The 16,824-nt window shown below is 35.7% G+C and overlaps 1 pseudogene; it reads left to right on the top strand.

The window, feature by feature from the left end:
• The first annotated feature begins 406 nt into the window (after window positions 1-406).
• On the top strand, window positions 407-8,916 carry LOC112088406 (annotated as a pseudogene).
• The last annotated feature ends 7,908 nt before the right edge of the window (window positions 8,917-16,824 follow it).

The raw sequence follows: 16,824 nt of genomic DNA, 5'->3' as shown, positions 1-16,824 counted from the left end.
TATATGTTCACAAAGAAAAATGAATCTTTTCTAAATAAGAAGATATAGTAAATAATATAGTCACAAAGATCTACAGTAAATCCATAATCGAATTTTGATCTCACATCGTAATCTCCGTCATCTTGGTTCGTAATATTGGTGGATGTCATTAGATATACGTCGTACTCCGAACAATAAACATCACGACTACAAAGTCTTTAATTTGTAGCAATAAATAAGTTTTCCACATGTGTCTAATATTCATGGAGTATCAGACAGTTGAAGTTAAGATTATGTGGTTAAGCATAAACTTTGAAAAGTTTGAGTCTGATACAAAAAAATTCGTTAGTTGGAAATTTATTTCTCCATTTTTTTTTGTCAAGAGTCACTTCTCCTTAATTTTCTACAATAATGCAGGACAGCATAATGACTTTATTGAAAAGTTGTTTCAAGCTCTGGTTTGTTATTTGTAAATACATATTTTTGATCATATTGGTATTTTTTCTTTTATTTTATGTGCAGCTTCGGTTTCATTTGTAGAGGTAACTTCAGTTTCAGTTAACTTGATCACCGATTTTGTTATCTTAACCTGGCTTTGATACTGTATGTAAGTGGTTTTTTAAACACAATAGATGTTTATGCTCAAATGAGCTTCAGAAATATACTCGTCAACGGCATATGGAGTAAGCATTACAGAAATATCAGTCTCAAAAATGGAAGGTTTTGCTTTTTTGTTCAGGATCCCAAACGCTTTCACCAGGAACTGGGTCCTCAACCAGAAGCTGTGGCAAATAGAGGGCCAGACAATGTTTGTGGCTAATTAGGAACCTGGATTTATCCTAGTCAAACCAGAACTGACTCAAGCTCCCATCTGGCTGGAGCTGAGATACGTTCCCTTCTAAGCTTTCATATTAGAAGGATTGGAACGCATAGCTAGTCTGTTTGGTCACCCAAAATGTCTTCATCCATCGACAACAAATAAATCAAATTTGGAGGTGGCTAAAGTGTTTACGATGATCGATCTGCGTCAACCTCTGCCTGAGTGGTTAATATCCAGTTTGACTCAAGCAACATAAGGAGAATTCTTGTCTCTAGCCCATGGATGTCTCCAGTCTGCCAGCACTGCAAAGAGATTGGCCATAGCCTGAAGCATTGCAAATTTTCTCTGATGAAATGTATCAAATGCAAAGTGACATCGCATGATACAGAAAATTGTTTCAAGAATGTATCCAATGGAGCAAAGGCAAAGAAATCTGGGAGAAACAGAGCAAAGATCCTAGACGAGGCTGAGGCTTCTAAGGAGATGAGCATTGGTAAATCCACAGCAGAGGTGGTAAATTTCAGTGATTCCTCGCTGGGGAAATTGTAGATCGAAACCAGGGGAGAACCAAGTGGAGTGGCTCAGACCTCTGTTACGACCCTGTTGGTAAAGCTGCGGAGACAATTGTTATCTCCGATGTGGAATCTGATTCTTCTGATATTGAGTCCTGCAATTGTCAGAGCCAGATTGAAAAGCCAGGAGGAACAAAGCTTTGAAAAGGTTATCTCTAAGAAGAAGAAGAAGGGTTCAATGGGCAAAGTTCCCAATATTGCATAATTTTTATGTGTAAGGAATTTTTTTGTTGGAAAGTCCAAGGTTTTAACATTGCCAACCAATATGGCGGGTTTAAAAAATGGTGTAGGATTAATAATCCCATCTTTGGCAACATTATAGAGACACATGTCCAGAAACCTAAGAGCAAGCAGTTTATAGATGAGCTTCTCCCAGGTTAAACTCTAGAAGAGAACTATGACTTCTCTGTTTTGGGTACGATTTTGGTTATATGGCACCCAAGTGTTCGAGTTGTAATCATCCAGAAATCGCTGCATATGGTTACTTGTGAAATTCTTCTCCCAAATGTTCAGCATTGGTTTGTGGTGTCCATCGAGTATGCCTCAAATGATGTTGAAGAGAGGGAATTGTGGGATGATATTATGGCTTTATCAATGGAAATTTGGTTGGAGATAGAGCTTGGATGATTCTCGGTGATTTTAATCAGATCCGGCACCCTGGGAGCACTCAGCGGCCACAGCTCAGAATGTGGATTTCAACATGAGAGATTTTCGTGAGTGCCTCCGTTTTGCAGAGTTGGAATACCTTACCTTCCGTGGAAACACTTCTACTTGGTCGAATAAGAGCAAGGACAGACCAGTGGCAAATTAACTGGATCGGAATCTGATCAATCGACTATTTTCCCATCTTTGTTTGGTCATTTTGGTGAGCATGATATTTCGTACCAAGTATCATGTGAGGTGTCACTGAGTGTGGTTTCGCAGAAGTCTCGAAAGTCGTTCAGGTTTTATAACCTCCTTCTGCAGAACCCTGAATTCCTACCATTGGTTTACATGCACTGGTTCTCTTACAATGTCATGGAGTCGGCCATGTATAGAATCTCAAAGAAGCTCAAAATGCTGAAAGTTGTTATCAGAGGGTTCAGTAGAGAAAATTATTCTGATCTGGAGAAGAGGGTCCAAGAGGCACATTGCCTCCCGCTGCAGCTTCAGCATCAAACGTTTGCAGATCCATCTCAATCTAATGCAGTGCTGGAGATTGAAGCCCATCGAAAGTGGATGATCCTGCTTAAGGCAGAGGAAAGCTTCTTCTTCCAAAGATCAAGGGTCTTGTGGTTAGCTTCGGGAGACATGAATACTGCTTTCTTCCACCAGATGACTGCAACGAGAAAGTCTATAAACCACATTCACTTTCTTACTTACAATGATGGATCTGTTGGGTAAGCTTCAAGAAGATTCTAGAAGATATCCTTAAAGGAAATAGGAATCTAATAAGGAAAAGGAAAAGTTGTAATCCTAATCTATAAAGGAAATTAGAATAGGAAATACATACCTATATAAATAGAGATCATAAGAAGGATGTATGATCATTAGAGCAAAGAGAAAGCTTGTGTTTAGTTTTGAGAAGATTTTCTAAACATTAATAAAGAATGATCTTTATTCAAACTTTGGTTTTGTGCTTCTGACTCTTTATTTGGTATCAGAGCAAATCCTGAAGAGAAAAGGAACTCTTACGAATCATGGCAGATGCAAAACCGGAGGTCAAGAAGATGGCGTCAACATCCGCCGTTCAATGTCCGATGTTGAACACAACAAATTACACAGTCTGGACATTGAGGATGAAGGCGACATTGAAAGTTTACAAAGCCTGGGTTGCGATTGATCCATGAACGGATGATGAAGAGAAGAACGATATTGCAACCGCTTTGCTGTACCAGTCCATACCAGAGAACCTTACTCTGCAAATCGGCGAACAAGAATCACCAAAAGACATCTGGGAAGCAATAAAATCGCTGAATCAAGGTGTTGAACGCGTCAAGGAAGCTCGCCTCCAAACCCTAATGTCTGAATTTGAGCGTTTGAAGATGAAAGATTCGGACACTATCGATAGTTACTCAGGAAAGTTATCAGAGATAGCATCGACTGCAGCCTCTCTTGGTCAAACTCTTGATGCACCAAAATTGGTGAAGAAGTTTCTAAACAGTCTACCCTCCAATAAGTTTATACATCTCATTGCTTCTCTTGAACAAGTCTTGGACCTAAATAAAACTAGTTTCAAGGACATTGTTGGGAGATTTAAAGCTTTTGAATCTCGTATAAACGGAGAAACTGCTGCACAAGAAACTCAACAAAACCTCCTGTTCTCAAAAACGGAAGGAGACAATGGTAAAGGAAGAGGACGTGGTAGAGGCAGAGGACGTGGAAGAGGGAACAGAGGCAGAGGACGTGGAAGAGGGAACACTCAAGACAAAGAACCAAAGGACAGATCTCACATTGTTTGCTTCCGTTGCGAAAAACCTGGTCACTTTGCATCAGATTGTCCGGTGAAGATCGCAAAGGATCAAGAACTCAACAAAAACAAGACAGAAAAAGCAGATACAGCCTTGTATATGCACGAAATCGTGTACTTAAATGAGGAGAAGGTGATTCCAGAGAAGTACGAGTCAAACAAAAGAGAAGATGGAATCTGGTATTTGGATAATGGTGCTAGCAATCATATGACAGGAAAAAGGGGATATTTTTCTGAATTAAACGAAAGCATCAAAGAAATGGTGAAGTTTGGTGACGGATCTTGTGTCAGTATTGGTGGAAAAGGATATATTCTTTTCGAAGGAAGAAACGGAGAACAGAGACTACTAACAGATATCTACTATATTCCAATGTTGAAGAGCAATATTCTAAGCTTAGGTCAAGCTACAGAATACGGCTGTGATGTGAGAATGAAGGATGATTACCTCACTTTGCTCGATCCCAATGGATGTTTGTTGGTCAAAGTAACTCGCTCTCCAAATAGACTATACAAGATCGGTCTAAAAATTGGCAAACCAACATGTTTACACACAAGAATAGAAGAAGAACCATGGAGATGGCATGCGAGACTCGGTCATATCAGTTTCAAAACGTTGAATTCAATGGTGACACAGGATATGGTACGAGGGATGCCTAAAATCTCGTGTAAGAAAGTGTTGTGTGAATCATGTTTGGTAGGAAAGCAGACGAGACATGTGTTTCCAAATTCGACACAATATAGGTCTAAACGAGCATTGGAGTTGTTACATGCAGATCTTTGTGGACCTATATCACCAGCCACACTTGCTAGAAACCAATATATCTTTGTAATAGTGGATGATTACACTAGATATATGTGGACAATTTTGCTCAAGGAGAAGAGTCAAGCCTTTGAGAAGTTTCAAGCGTTTAAAGCTCTTGTCGAGAAGGAGTGTGACAAGAAAATTGTAACTTTATGCACAGACAGAGGTGGAGAGTTTACATCAAGTGATTTTCAAGAATTCTGTAACACAAACGGAATCAGAAGACATCTCACAGCACCCTATTCTCCTCAACAAAACGGAGTAGTTGAGTGAAGAAATCGTACATTAATGGAGATGACGCGGAGCATCCTTAAGGCCATGAATGTTCCGAATTACTTATGGGGGGAAGCTGTAAGACATTCAACATATTTGATCAACAGAGTTCCCACTCGTGCTCTAAAGAATCAAACACCGTATGAATGTCTAAGAGAAAGAAAACCAAGTATCGAACATCTTAGGATTTTTGGACGCATTGCTCATGCAAAGGTAGAAGCAGAGCACCTGAAGAAGCTTGATGATCGATCACAAACGCTTGTCCACCTCGGAATAGAACCAGGAACCAAGGCATATCGACTTTACAACCCAACAACGAGAAGAATAGTTGTAAGTCGCGATGTGGTTTTCAATGAAAAGGAATCTTGGAATTGGAAGGGAGTAGACAAAGAAGAAGGTCAACCAGGAATGTTTCGAATGACATGGGGAGAAGTTATAGATAATGGACAAGGACCATACACGGATAATAGTTCTCAACCAGTAGATGATCAAGAAGAAACAGAGGTAGAAGAAGTGCAGAATCTCGACAACGATGAAACAGAGATAGCTTTACCGAGAAGATCGACATGATCACGCAATCCTCCTGGTTATCTTGTCGACTATGTACTTCTTGCTGATCTAGAATGTGAATTGCTTCTCTTGTCACTCAACGATGAACCACAAAATTTCCAAGAAGCAAAAGAATCAGTCGAATGGACAAAGGCATGTCAAGAGGAGATCGACTCGATTAACAAAAACAAAACGTGGGATCTAAGTGAGAAACCACATGGTGTAAAAGTAATTGGTCTTAAGTGGGTTTTTAAGATCAAAAGGAATGCTGATGGAACAATTAACAAATTGAAGGCTAGACTTGTTGCAAAAGGATATGCACAAAGAGAAGGGATTGATTTTGACGAGGTATTCGCACCTGTTGCGAGGTTAGAATCAATCAGAATGTTGATTGGTTTAGCAGCTTCACACGGATGGGAAATTCATCATCTCGACGTAAAAACCGCTTTTCTACATGGTGAACTAACAGAGGACGTTTACGTTTCACAACCTGATGGATTTGAAAAGAAGGGAGAAGAACATAAGGTTTTCAAACTTAAGAAGGCTCTTTATGGTCTACGTCAAGCTCCTCGCGCCTGGAATACAAAATTTGACCAAATTCTAAAGACGTTGAAGTTTAAAAAGTGTCAAAAGGAAAGTTCTGTATACCGCAAGGAAGAAGGAGTTAAAATTTTGATTGTGGCCATATACGTCGATGATCTTTTTGTTACAGGAAGTACATTGAAGCTCATCAATGAGTTTAAAGCTGGAATGTCTTCAAAGTTCGAGATGACCGACCTTGGGAAACTTACTTATTATCTCGATATTGAACTAAGTCAAGGAATCAATGGAATTGAGATTAAGCAAGAAGCCTATGCTCGTCGAATTCTTAAGGAAACTGGTTTAGATGCTTGTAACCCGACACACATACCAATGGAGTTCGGTTTACAATTGTCAAAAGGATTGGATGAACCAGAGATCGAAGCGACCATGTATCGAAGAAGGATTGGATGTTTGAGATATCTCTTACATTCACGACCTGACCTTGCTTTCTCAGTAGGGATTCTGAGTAAGTACATGCATGATCCAAGAGAATCGCATGGGAATGCTTTGAAACAGATTCTAAGGTACCTGCAAGGAACGGTAGGCTATGGAATCACATACAAGAAAGGAGCACCAGTCATTGTAGGCTATAGTGATAGCAGCCACAACACGGATCCTGACGACGGGAGAAGCACTAAGGGACATGTGTTTTATCTCGGAGAAGCCCCCATAACTTGGTGCTCGCAAAAACAAGAAACAGTAGCCTTGTCCTCATGTGAAGCAGAGTTCATGACAGCTACGGAAGCAGCTAAACAAGCTATATGGATACAAGACTTACTAAGTGAAATCACAGGGAAGAAGTATAAGAAGACGATGATCCGCATTGACAACAAATCGGCTATCGAACTCACCAAGAACCCGGTTTTTCACAAAAGAAGTAAACACATTCACAAACGTTTTCATTTCATTCGTGAATGTGTAGAGAACGGTTTGATCGAAGTGGAACATGTACCTGGAGAAGAACAGCGTGCAGATATTCTTACCAAAGCCTTGGCGAGAATCAGGTTTAAAAGGATGAGAGACATGATCGGAGTTCAAGACCTCATGAAGATCAACTTGAAGCCTAAGGGGGTAAATGTTGGGTAAGCTTCAAGAAGATTCTAGAAGATATCCTTAAAGGAAATAGGAATCTAATAAGGAAAAGGAAAAGTTGTAATCCTAATCTATAAAGGAAATTAGAATAGGAAATACATACCTATATAAATAGAGATCATAAGAAGGATGTATGATCATTAGAGCAAAGAGAAAGCTTGTGTTTAGTTTTGAGAAGATTTTCTAAACATTAATAAAGAAGGATCTTTATTCAAACTTTGGTTTTGTGCTTCTGACTCTTTAGGATCTCGGATTGAGTCGCAACAAGGTATGTCTGATCACTGTGGGAACTACTTCTCAGACCTTCTGGGTGGTGTATTGGGACCTCGAATGATCACTCAGGCGGACATGGATCTGTTGCTCCCATTCAGATGCTTGGCTGAGCAAAAAATTGAGCTTGCTAAGAGTTTGTCTCTCGTGAGGAGATCAAATCAGCTTTCTTTTCTCTCCCAAGAAATAAAGCTAGCGGTCCTGATATCTATCCCTCCGAATTTTTCACTGGATGTTGGAACATAATTGGTGTAGAAGTAACTGATGCTATTGAGGAGTTCTTCAGATATGGCAAGCTTCTGAAGCAATGGAATGCCACAAACCTTGTTCTTATCCCAAAGATCACCAACGCCACCTCTCCGGCTGACTTCAGACCGATAGCTTGCTTGAACACCACTTACAAGGTGATTTCAAAGCTTCTCTTGCACTGTCTACTGGCTATCCTCGCTCATGTCATCTGTCCTCCTCAATCTGCCTTCATGCCTGGCAGGTTGCTCTCGGAAAATGTGTTGATGGCCACAGAAATCGTACATTGTTACAACCGGAGGAATGTGGAGCCGCGGAAAATGTTAAAGGCTGACCTCAGAAAAGTCTTTTACTCAGTACGTTGGGATTTTTTAATATATGCTCTGCAAGCTCTAAGTATATTGGAGACTTACATCAGCTGGATCGCTGAATGCATTTTCACTCCCACATTCTCGGTTCTTGTGAGTGGCACCACTGGGGTTTTTTTCAAAAGCACCAAGGGTCTGAGACAAAGGGACCTGTTGTCCCCGTATCTGTTTGTGCTGGCGATGGAGGTTTTCTCTAGTCTCCTACACTCGAGGTTTCAGGCTGGGTACATCCATTATCATCCGAGCACTGAAGATCTCAGCATCTCTAATCTCATGTTCGCTGATGATGTGATGATATTTTTCGACGGTGGTTCATCACCTCATGGTATCACAAAGGCACTTGATGACTTTGCATCGTGGTCCGGGCTGCACATGAATAGATTAAAAAATCAGCTCTTCTTCTTGGGATTGAACCAAACTGAAACACACGCTATATCAAGTTATGGTTTCACACTTGGTTCCCTCCCCATCCGCTATTTGGGTTTACCGCTTATGTGCAGGAAGCTTAAAATTTCAGAATTTCAGAATATGACTCTCTGGTTGAGAAGATTGCATACTATTTCAGATCTTGGGCTGTGAAAACGCTATCGTTTGTGGGCAGAACTCAGCTTATATCCTCTGTAATCCAAGGTACTATAAATTTTTGGATTTCAACTTTCATCATCCCACAAGGGTGTATAAAAAAGATCGAATCTCTATGTTCTAGATTTTTCTGGTCTGGAAACATAGAGAGTGAAAAGGGAACTAAGGTCGCTTGGAGTACAGTATGTTTGCCTAAAAAGGAAGGAGGGTTGGGTCTTAGGAGATTTCCAGTGTGGAATAAAGCTCTTTGCTTGCAGTTCATCTGGATTCTCTTCAGTGAGAGTGATTCTCTTTGGGCTCAATGGCACAGCATCACCATTTTCAGAACATAACTTTTTGGAAAATTGTGGCAAATGCAAATGATTCTTGGACCTGGAAAGCAATCCTCGAGTTAAGACCTCTTGCAGAAAATTTCATTAGAGGAATTGTTGGTAATGGAAACAAGATTAGCTTTTGGTATGATTGGTGGACGCCTCTTGGTCCTTTGATCAAGCTTTTGGGTGAAAGTGGTCCAAGAGGGCTTCGGCTCCCTCTCAATGCATCTGTTGCAGATGCTACAAAGGATGAGCAATGGAGACTTCTGTCGCCAAGATCTGACAGTCAGCTCTCCTTGCATGCTCACCTGACGACTATGCATCTGCCATCCCCGTTGCTTGAAAATGATTATTATGCTTGGTGGAATGATATTGACTTCAGAGGATTCTCCTCATCCAAGACGTGAGAGGATATCAGGCCGAGGGAGGACCTCAAGCCATGGCATAATCTAGTCTGGTTCAAAGGCTGTGTTCCAAAGCATGCTTTGAACATCTCTACTCCCTATTGTCTTTGTGATTCAAGTGAAGAATCAAGAGACCACCTCTTAATTACTTATGGGCTGAGTTCCGAGATTTGGCGTCGGATCATTACAAGGTTAACACCTTCGCAGCACATGCTCTGCATATGGGCTGAATTGCTTTCCTGGACAAGCGTCAGATCTCCACAGGCTCCTTCTCTTCTCCGGAAAATTGTTACACAGGCAGCAATTTTCCACATTTGGAAACAGAGGAACAACATACTTCACAACCAAGTTTCGATCCTGGCTGATGTAATCTTCAAGTCCATGGACCGAGAGATTAGCAATACCATCACTGCAAGGCGACGGAACAGCATTTTGGAAACTTAATGCCCATCTGGTTAAGATAGCTTCATCTTGTATCTCCATTTAACTGTACTGTTTCCCTTGTTTTTATTTCTTTTTGTCAAGATAACAGTTTCTGTAGGTTAGCAGCTTTGTAAAACCTTATTCAATTCTAATTATATTAACATACTTAGCAAAAACAAAATATATATATAGAAAACTAAAACATAAATTAAAATAGCTCATTATGAGCTTTATTGTGCAAAAGAGAAAGGAAATGGAGAAACTTTAGTTGTCACCAATAGCTTGAGATTTTGGATTAATATCAATAAGATAAAGAAAGAAGAGCAACTAAGTTATATATCTTAGTAATAATATATAAATATTTTTTATGAATCTTTACTTGCTAAACTTGAGAAGTTTTATAGGAAGCCACGTCGATATTCATACACCTGCTCTGCTGCCATGGTACCTTAGGAAGCTGTTGTTGTAAACAGAGTCATGTTTTTGCCGATGAGAAACGTAGGGGATTATCAGGAGAATTCCTCCAAAGATATGTATATGGGCTTTTAGTTCTAGTTTACACGAAACTATTCCATCCCTTGGACCCTAGCCAAAGTTCACAATATGTGAAGTAGATGTTCTTTTTTTTTTTCATAATCAGGGTAATCCTAGTTTTTACCACCCGGTTTATTTCTTGGATGAGTGATTCATTGATTAGTCCACTCATCGGGTTTTCAAATGGGTCTAAAGCGTGGCACCATCTTCGATTGGCCATGGGAGTGGTTAGATAATTCCGTGCTTGCGGTGATTTGACCAACCCAACAACTCCTCCACAAATAGGAACCACTAGTCCACCACCACTTAATTTTATGTGAAGTAGATATTCTGATATGAGAAAACATCAAACATGCAACTATAATCATATATATTATATCATCATATATCATATATATATTATAAGAGAAGTAAAATTTTAGCTTTGAGCTCTCTCATTTAATTTTAGGGTGACTAATTACCCTTTACCCCTCCTTAAATTTGTTTAAATTAATTTTTATAAAAAGATATATTAAAATTTTAAAAAAAATTAGTTTAAAATTAAGTTAACAAACCATTATCATATCAAAAATTTTTAGTTAGCTAAACCCTAACTTGCCCCACTATATATATCAACCTTTATGTTATCAGTTGTAGTTTTAGGTTTTGATCTTTGGTCTGTGGCTAATCTTTACATAGATGAGATCTTCACGTTTGTGGTTTTCATTTTTCTGACTTGATCTAATGATTTGTTTCTATGTTCAATTTGGTTTTCTGTCGCCTCTTATCTCTTATTTGTGATTTGTGACATTTTTCTTTCTTGCTGCTTTGCATCTTACTCGCTTTTAAAAGTCGTTAATGCCTTGCATTCATGCGTCTCTAATTGATCTGTGATTTTTTATTTGCTAATTTGTTTTAAAAAAAAAATATAGAGCTTCAAGTGGAAGTCTCCACGCAAAGATATGAGAATCACCGATCCATTTGCAGGTATGTTTTGCTATACAAATTTGTTATCTACCTGTTTTGTGGTTCTGATCTACTTTAAATCAGTTCCTTTGTGCTATTGGTTATTCTACGTCGTTAAAAGCCTGACTGGTTTGAAGGGCTTGGAAGCTTGAGTTATCCGATTTCAACGAGAGTTTCTGGGAATCTTAAGAGTTTGCTTTTGTGAAGTTCCTTACGGGGTGATAAATGTTACATGAGACGAGAGGCAGTAGTGATGGTTAGTGTAGCCATAGCAAACGACTTAAACCAGGCATTTAGATATAGAATTTACAGCGATGTTGAGAATGATGAGGTGATTACTCGTGTTTCTTGTCTTAGCAGCTACTTTGTGATCTCTCTTTTTTTTTGTAACTATAATAGATATTAGCCGCATACTTCAGTAAGTTCTGGAAGGTGAGTGCCTATTGTTGAGACAAATTATGACGAAATTGGTTTATGAGTTTTCTAGGAAATCAATTATTTTGTGTTGGTCTTTAGTCCTGTTACAGTTGCTGCAATTTGATACCTAGTGAAATCTGGTGCCAGAATTTCTAAAGTTTTGTTGGTTTCTTTGATAGCCGGGATTGATGTAGCTACCAAATCTCTGTATTTGGTGGATTGTTAAAACGTCATTTCTTTGTCCAACCATTGTACTTGATTAACTTTTGTCCTCTCGATAATATTGAGGCCAGCTTAAAAAATTTTGGTTTATCAAAACATCTATATTCTGTCAGATCTTATGATTTTTGTTGCATTCTTTTCGTGAAGCTGTAAGAGGACTACATGTTATATTTGTTCTACGGTTGACTTTTTTTTTATCCACTGCAGGCCTAAGACTCAATGGAATTCGATGGTAGGTATTAGTACTGAGACTTGACTTTCTAAAATATAACGCTAAACAAAGCTTAACACTTTTTGAGAAAACATTTCAATTGTAAAACTACAATGGAAATCTTCTAATTTTAATCTCTTTTATGACTTATTTATTGCTGAGAAGTCACTCAAATTTTTATTGGTTCATGTGCCTGTTAATCTAAGCAGCTATGAAAACCTCTTATAAAGTATATGTTGCAGGATGTCCACTTCCTTGCAACTTGGAGATGATCACGAGAGGTAACGGTTTCAACTTTTCTTTCCTTGTACAATGTAATACATCTCTATCTGTTGACTCTCATCCTATGGTTGATGTGGTCCCTAAACTAATGAAATATTATATGATGTCTTTGTACTACAGAGATGTTTACTTAGATGATTCTGCCACTTTTTCCTCTCTTGTTTTAGTGCTTCTGTATTTTGAGTTATCTGCATTATCTCTATTTCATATCGTACTGTGTGGCCAGTTTGGCTGACTGTTCTATGCAATTTAAAGTTATGGTAATCTCTTTGTAGAAAATATAGGGGTTCTTGATTTATGATAAACAATATTCTGATTGGAGGCTAAGATCTTTAACTTTGTTGAAAGTAGGTGTTACCACGGGCCAAGATATCAGGGTTTATAGATATTTACATAAAATTATGGGAATATGTTGGCTACCTTTGTGAAGAAACTTTGAAAAATATCGAGGGATGGTTCTGTGGAGAGAAAGCTGGTGAGGATAGTGATAATGGGATTGGTTCTGATAATGGGATGCTTATAGAAGCCATTTTGAAGCATGGAGGTTGGTGGCACGGGCATGGTGGGTTGGGAAAGACAAATGGATTGTGAAGAAAGGTAATATTAGCTCAAATAGATTTTTTTACTACAGTTGACTTTACGTAGATACCAATATGGTAGAAACACAGAAGTTTGTGGATTTTTGGTGTTTTTGGCTATGGAGAGGAATTTAAAGATGAACTTATGCGGACAAATATGGACATCAACGTGTATCAGGCTAGAGAAAGAGTTGTTTGTTTCTTGATTCTCTTAGTTTGCTTCTAATAAGTTTGGGACATAAAAAAAAATGCATGAGATTAATATTTTGGAGGAGCAAATTTATTTTTGCTTAGTATACTTCGATAAGCATTTAGAGAAAAATACAGTGTTTTGGAGTTTTTACTTGAAAAGAGAGTTCAATCTGTTCTCTTGAATGTTAATTGCTTTTAGCACAAACTGTCATCAAACATTTTTCGAGTTTCTAAAATATACGAGTTATAGCTCTATTACATGTAGTAATCAAAAAATAGAATAGAAATAAAAAGAAAAGAAAATGCTCTCATTTAGCTTCTATTGTAAAACCCAAATGTAAATGTAAATTTTTATGTTCAGTATTTTTTTGAATGTTACACAGCTAATTGACTGGCTTAAGAAATAGAGACATCATAAAGCTATAGTGGATAAAAAAACATTGGGCTCTACCAACAAAATTTTTGCGAACGGTGGTTTCAATCTTCCACGACCAAAACCAAAAAAGAGTGAAAGAATACAGAGACGAAGAATAGGATGATGTCCTACTTTTAATTTTATATTCGTTAATGAAAACGCTAATATAGTTTTTGATCAGTTTGAGATCGCTTACAATTATTTGAGTTGCTTTTTTGTGTTTCTTATTAGACCATATCGTGTACACCTAATTTACATTTATACAATAATGTTTCGATGTTCTTCTTACATTCCAATACACCATTCCATTGTCTTGCATTCTTATCCTGAATGCTCTATTCTTCGAATCGACAGTAAAGTTCATGAGTTCAGCTCTGTGGGAGGTCTTCTTTTTTTTTTTTAGCAAAAATGAGAATACTAACTTGAACATGATAAAAACTTACACCAGGAAAAAAAAATTACGGACAAAATTTTTTTTAGAATAAATAGTGATATTTAAAGTTTGTGGAATACTAACAAGGTTAGAGAACTAGGAGCGGTTAGATATATGCAACTCTTGCTGTTGTGTGTGTTGCTGCTTCAAATGCTGTGACCTATACTTGCTACAAATAGTTGTAGTGAAAAAATTTGTACCTTAAGGTGATTGTGTATTGTGTATCAGTTACACATTGTGACTTTGTTTCAGCTTTAAAACAGCATTTCCCCTTTGTTTCAAGAGAAGGATTCATGTTAGAATGGTTGGACAATATGTGTTCATGTTATCTATGGACTATGTGCTTCTACTTTGAAAGATTATTTGAAATCGATTGTTTGGGTAAAGATAGTCAAACCCATAAAATGTGAAAATATACGTTTGGCAATTTTCAAATTTCTTAAAAATAAAGAAAAGAAGAAAAATACGAGGAAGAAGAAAACGCCAAAAACAAAGATAAGAAAGAAAAATAATATAAAGAAGAGGTAGAAGATGTGGAATAATAAGAGGCTGTAGAATAAAAAGATGATAAAAGAAAATGAAGAAGATGAGTCAAAAGAAAAATCAGAAGAATAAATTGAAGAAAAACCAAATGAAAAAAAAAGTAAAAAAAACCAAGATGAACAATATGAAAAACTAAATGACAAAGAAGAGAGATAGAGAAAAAAAGATAAAGCCAATGAAAAAACGATGAAAAAAAAAATGTTTGGATAAGACGAAGACGGTAAAAAAGAAGTGAAATGACAAATTTGGAGAAGAAGAAAAAAGCATCAGAGGAAAAGGTCGAATAATAAAACCAGTATATGGTAAACAAAATGGAAGAAGGAAACGTGGATAATTTAAAATGAATTTTCTAGGTTTTATAATCTTCTAGATTGAAAAGTTGATAATTATGGATTCATTTAGGGGTGTTATTCAATCGTAAATTTAAAATGAATTTTTTAGGTTTTATAATCTTCTAGATTTAAAAGTTGATTTTAGTTTTATGGATTCATTTGTTTATATTTTAAAATCTCTGCAATATACATTAGATTTTGATTATAATAATTTACTCATAAAACTCTTTTGGAATTGATTTGAAATGACTTAATATACAAAAATTTTAAAAGTCATTTAGTTTTGAATAACACGGAAATTTAATGAAAGATTTGAAATCTTCATTGAATAACACCAAACTTTAAATCTATAAACATGATTTTTTCAATCAAAAGATCCAGTAATACTGGATTTAAAACATCATTTGTTAAATAACAGTGAACTAGGATTAACCCGCACAATGTGCAGGGTAACGTTTTTTAAATTATTGTTAAATTTAATTTTAATTTTTTAGTTAAATTAAAATTGGTAGCAAAAATCTTTTAACAAAAAATATAATTGGTGACAACTATATAACAATACATATATAAATATCATACAACCGATACTTGTATATATATAATCAAATAGGATTTTAAGCTAGTTTTGTTAAGCGATTTAATTATTAATAGTGTTTAAATGTGAAAGTGATATGATGTAATATATATATATATATATATATATATATATATATATAGCAACATAGATTAGAATCCAAATATTTATATCCATAAAATAAGAATTCAATATTAAATATTTTATTAGAGATCAAATTATCATTTTTAGTTAATGAATTATATAATATATATAAATAATGATTATATATAGGATTGTCAAATCGGACAAACCTGTCTACTTAATCTATTTCATAATTTACTAAATTATGTTTTTTGTTGACCCGTAAAAAAATACAATTTTTCGGAAATGATATTAATTAATTTTGAAAATTTTGAAAATATATTTAGTTTTTTTTATAAAAATAATTGAATTAATTTTCGAAAATTATGCTGATTAATTATGAAAATACAAATAAAAAATATTGCAAAAATTTAAATAGATTTTTTCATATATATGGATTGATCTTTTTAAAAATAATAAAATATATTTTAATATTTTAATAAGTAAAGAAACTAAATATACTTTTGACTTATATCCACATATATTCAAAATAAATCTGTGAGCTCTATATTTAACTATCTTTTATGCAAGAATATTTAATTGAATTTTCTATATTTGTAAAGTTTATTTAAGTAATTTCTTCTTAGTAAAGTTTATTTATGTAATATTTTATAAGTAAAGGTTTATTTATGTAAAATATTCTGTAATCTCTATATTATTATTTACAGAATATTTATTTACAGATCATTGGATTTTGATTATAATAACTACTCATAAAACTCTATTGGAATTGATTTAAAATGAATTAATATACAAAAAAAATAAAAGTCATTTAATTTTGAATAACACTGAATTTTAATAAAAGTTTTGAATTCATTGAATAACACCAAACTTTAAAATCTCTTAAACATAATTTACATTCAAAAGATCCAATAATACTTGATTTTAAAATATCATTTAAAATCATTAGTTGAATAACAGTGGATTGTGGTTGTATTTAAATACTATTAAAAATCATGATTGAATAACGACCCCTAAAGGTCTATTAAAGAATAATAAAAAAGATCAGAATTATTTGTTTTTCATTTAATTCAAAAAAATAAAATGAAGTATAAGCAAAGTATCTAAGGGTCTATCAAAGTATAACAAAAAAAAAATATTATTTGTTTATCATTTAATTCAAAACAATAAAAAGGAGTGGCAAATTAATTCAAAACAATAAAAAGGAGTGGCAAATTAATTCAAAACAAAACAATCATTAGCAAAGTATCTAAGTCTTAAGGGCATGTAAAAAAAGGTATCTAAGGCCAAAGGGTATGTTCCAAAAAACAAATGTATCTAAAAGATAAAGAATAACA

This window comes from Eutrema salsugineum, unplaced genomic scaffold, assembly GCF_000478725.1.
Source record: "Eutrema salsugineum unplaced genomic scaffold, Eutsalg1_0 scaffold_14, whole genome shotgun sequence".
NCBI lineage: Eukaryota > Viridiplantae > Streptophyta > Magnoliopsida > Brassicales > Brassicaceae > Eutrema > Eutrema salsugineum.
The sequence above is the reverse complement of the archived record's forward strand: the minus strand, read 5'-3'. Positions and strand labels throughout refer to the sequence as shown.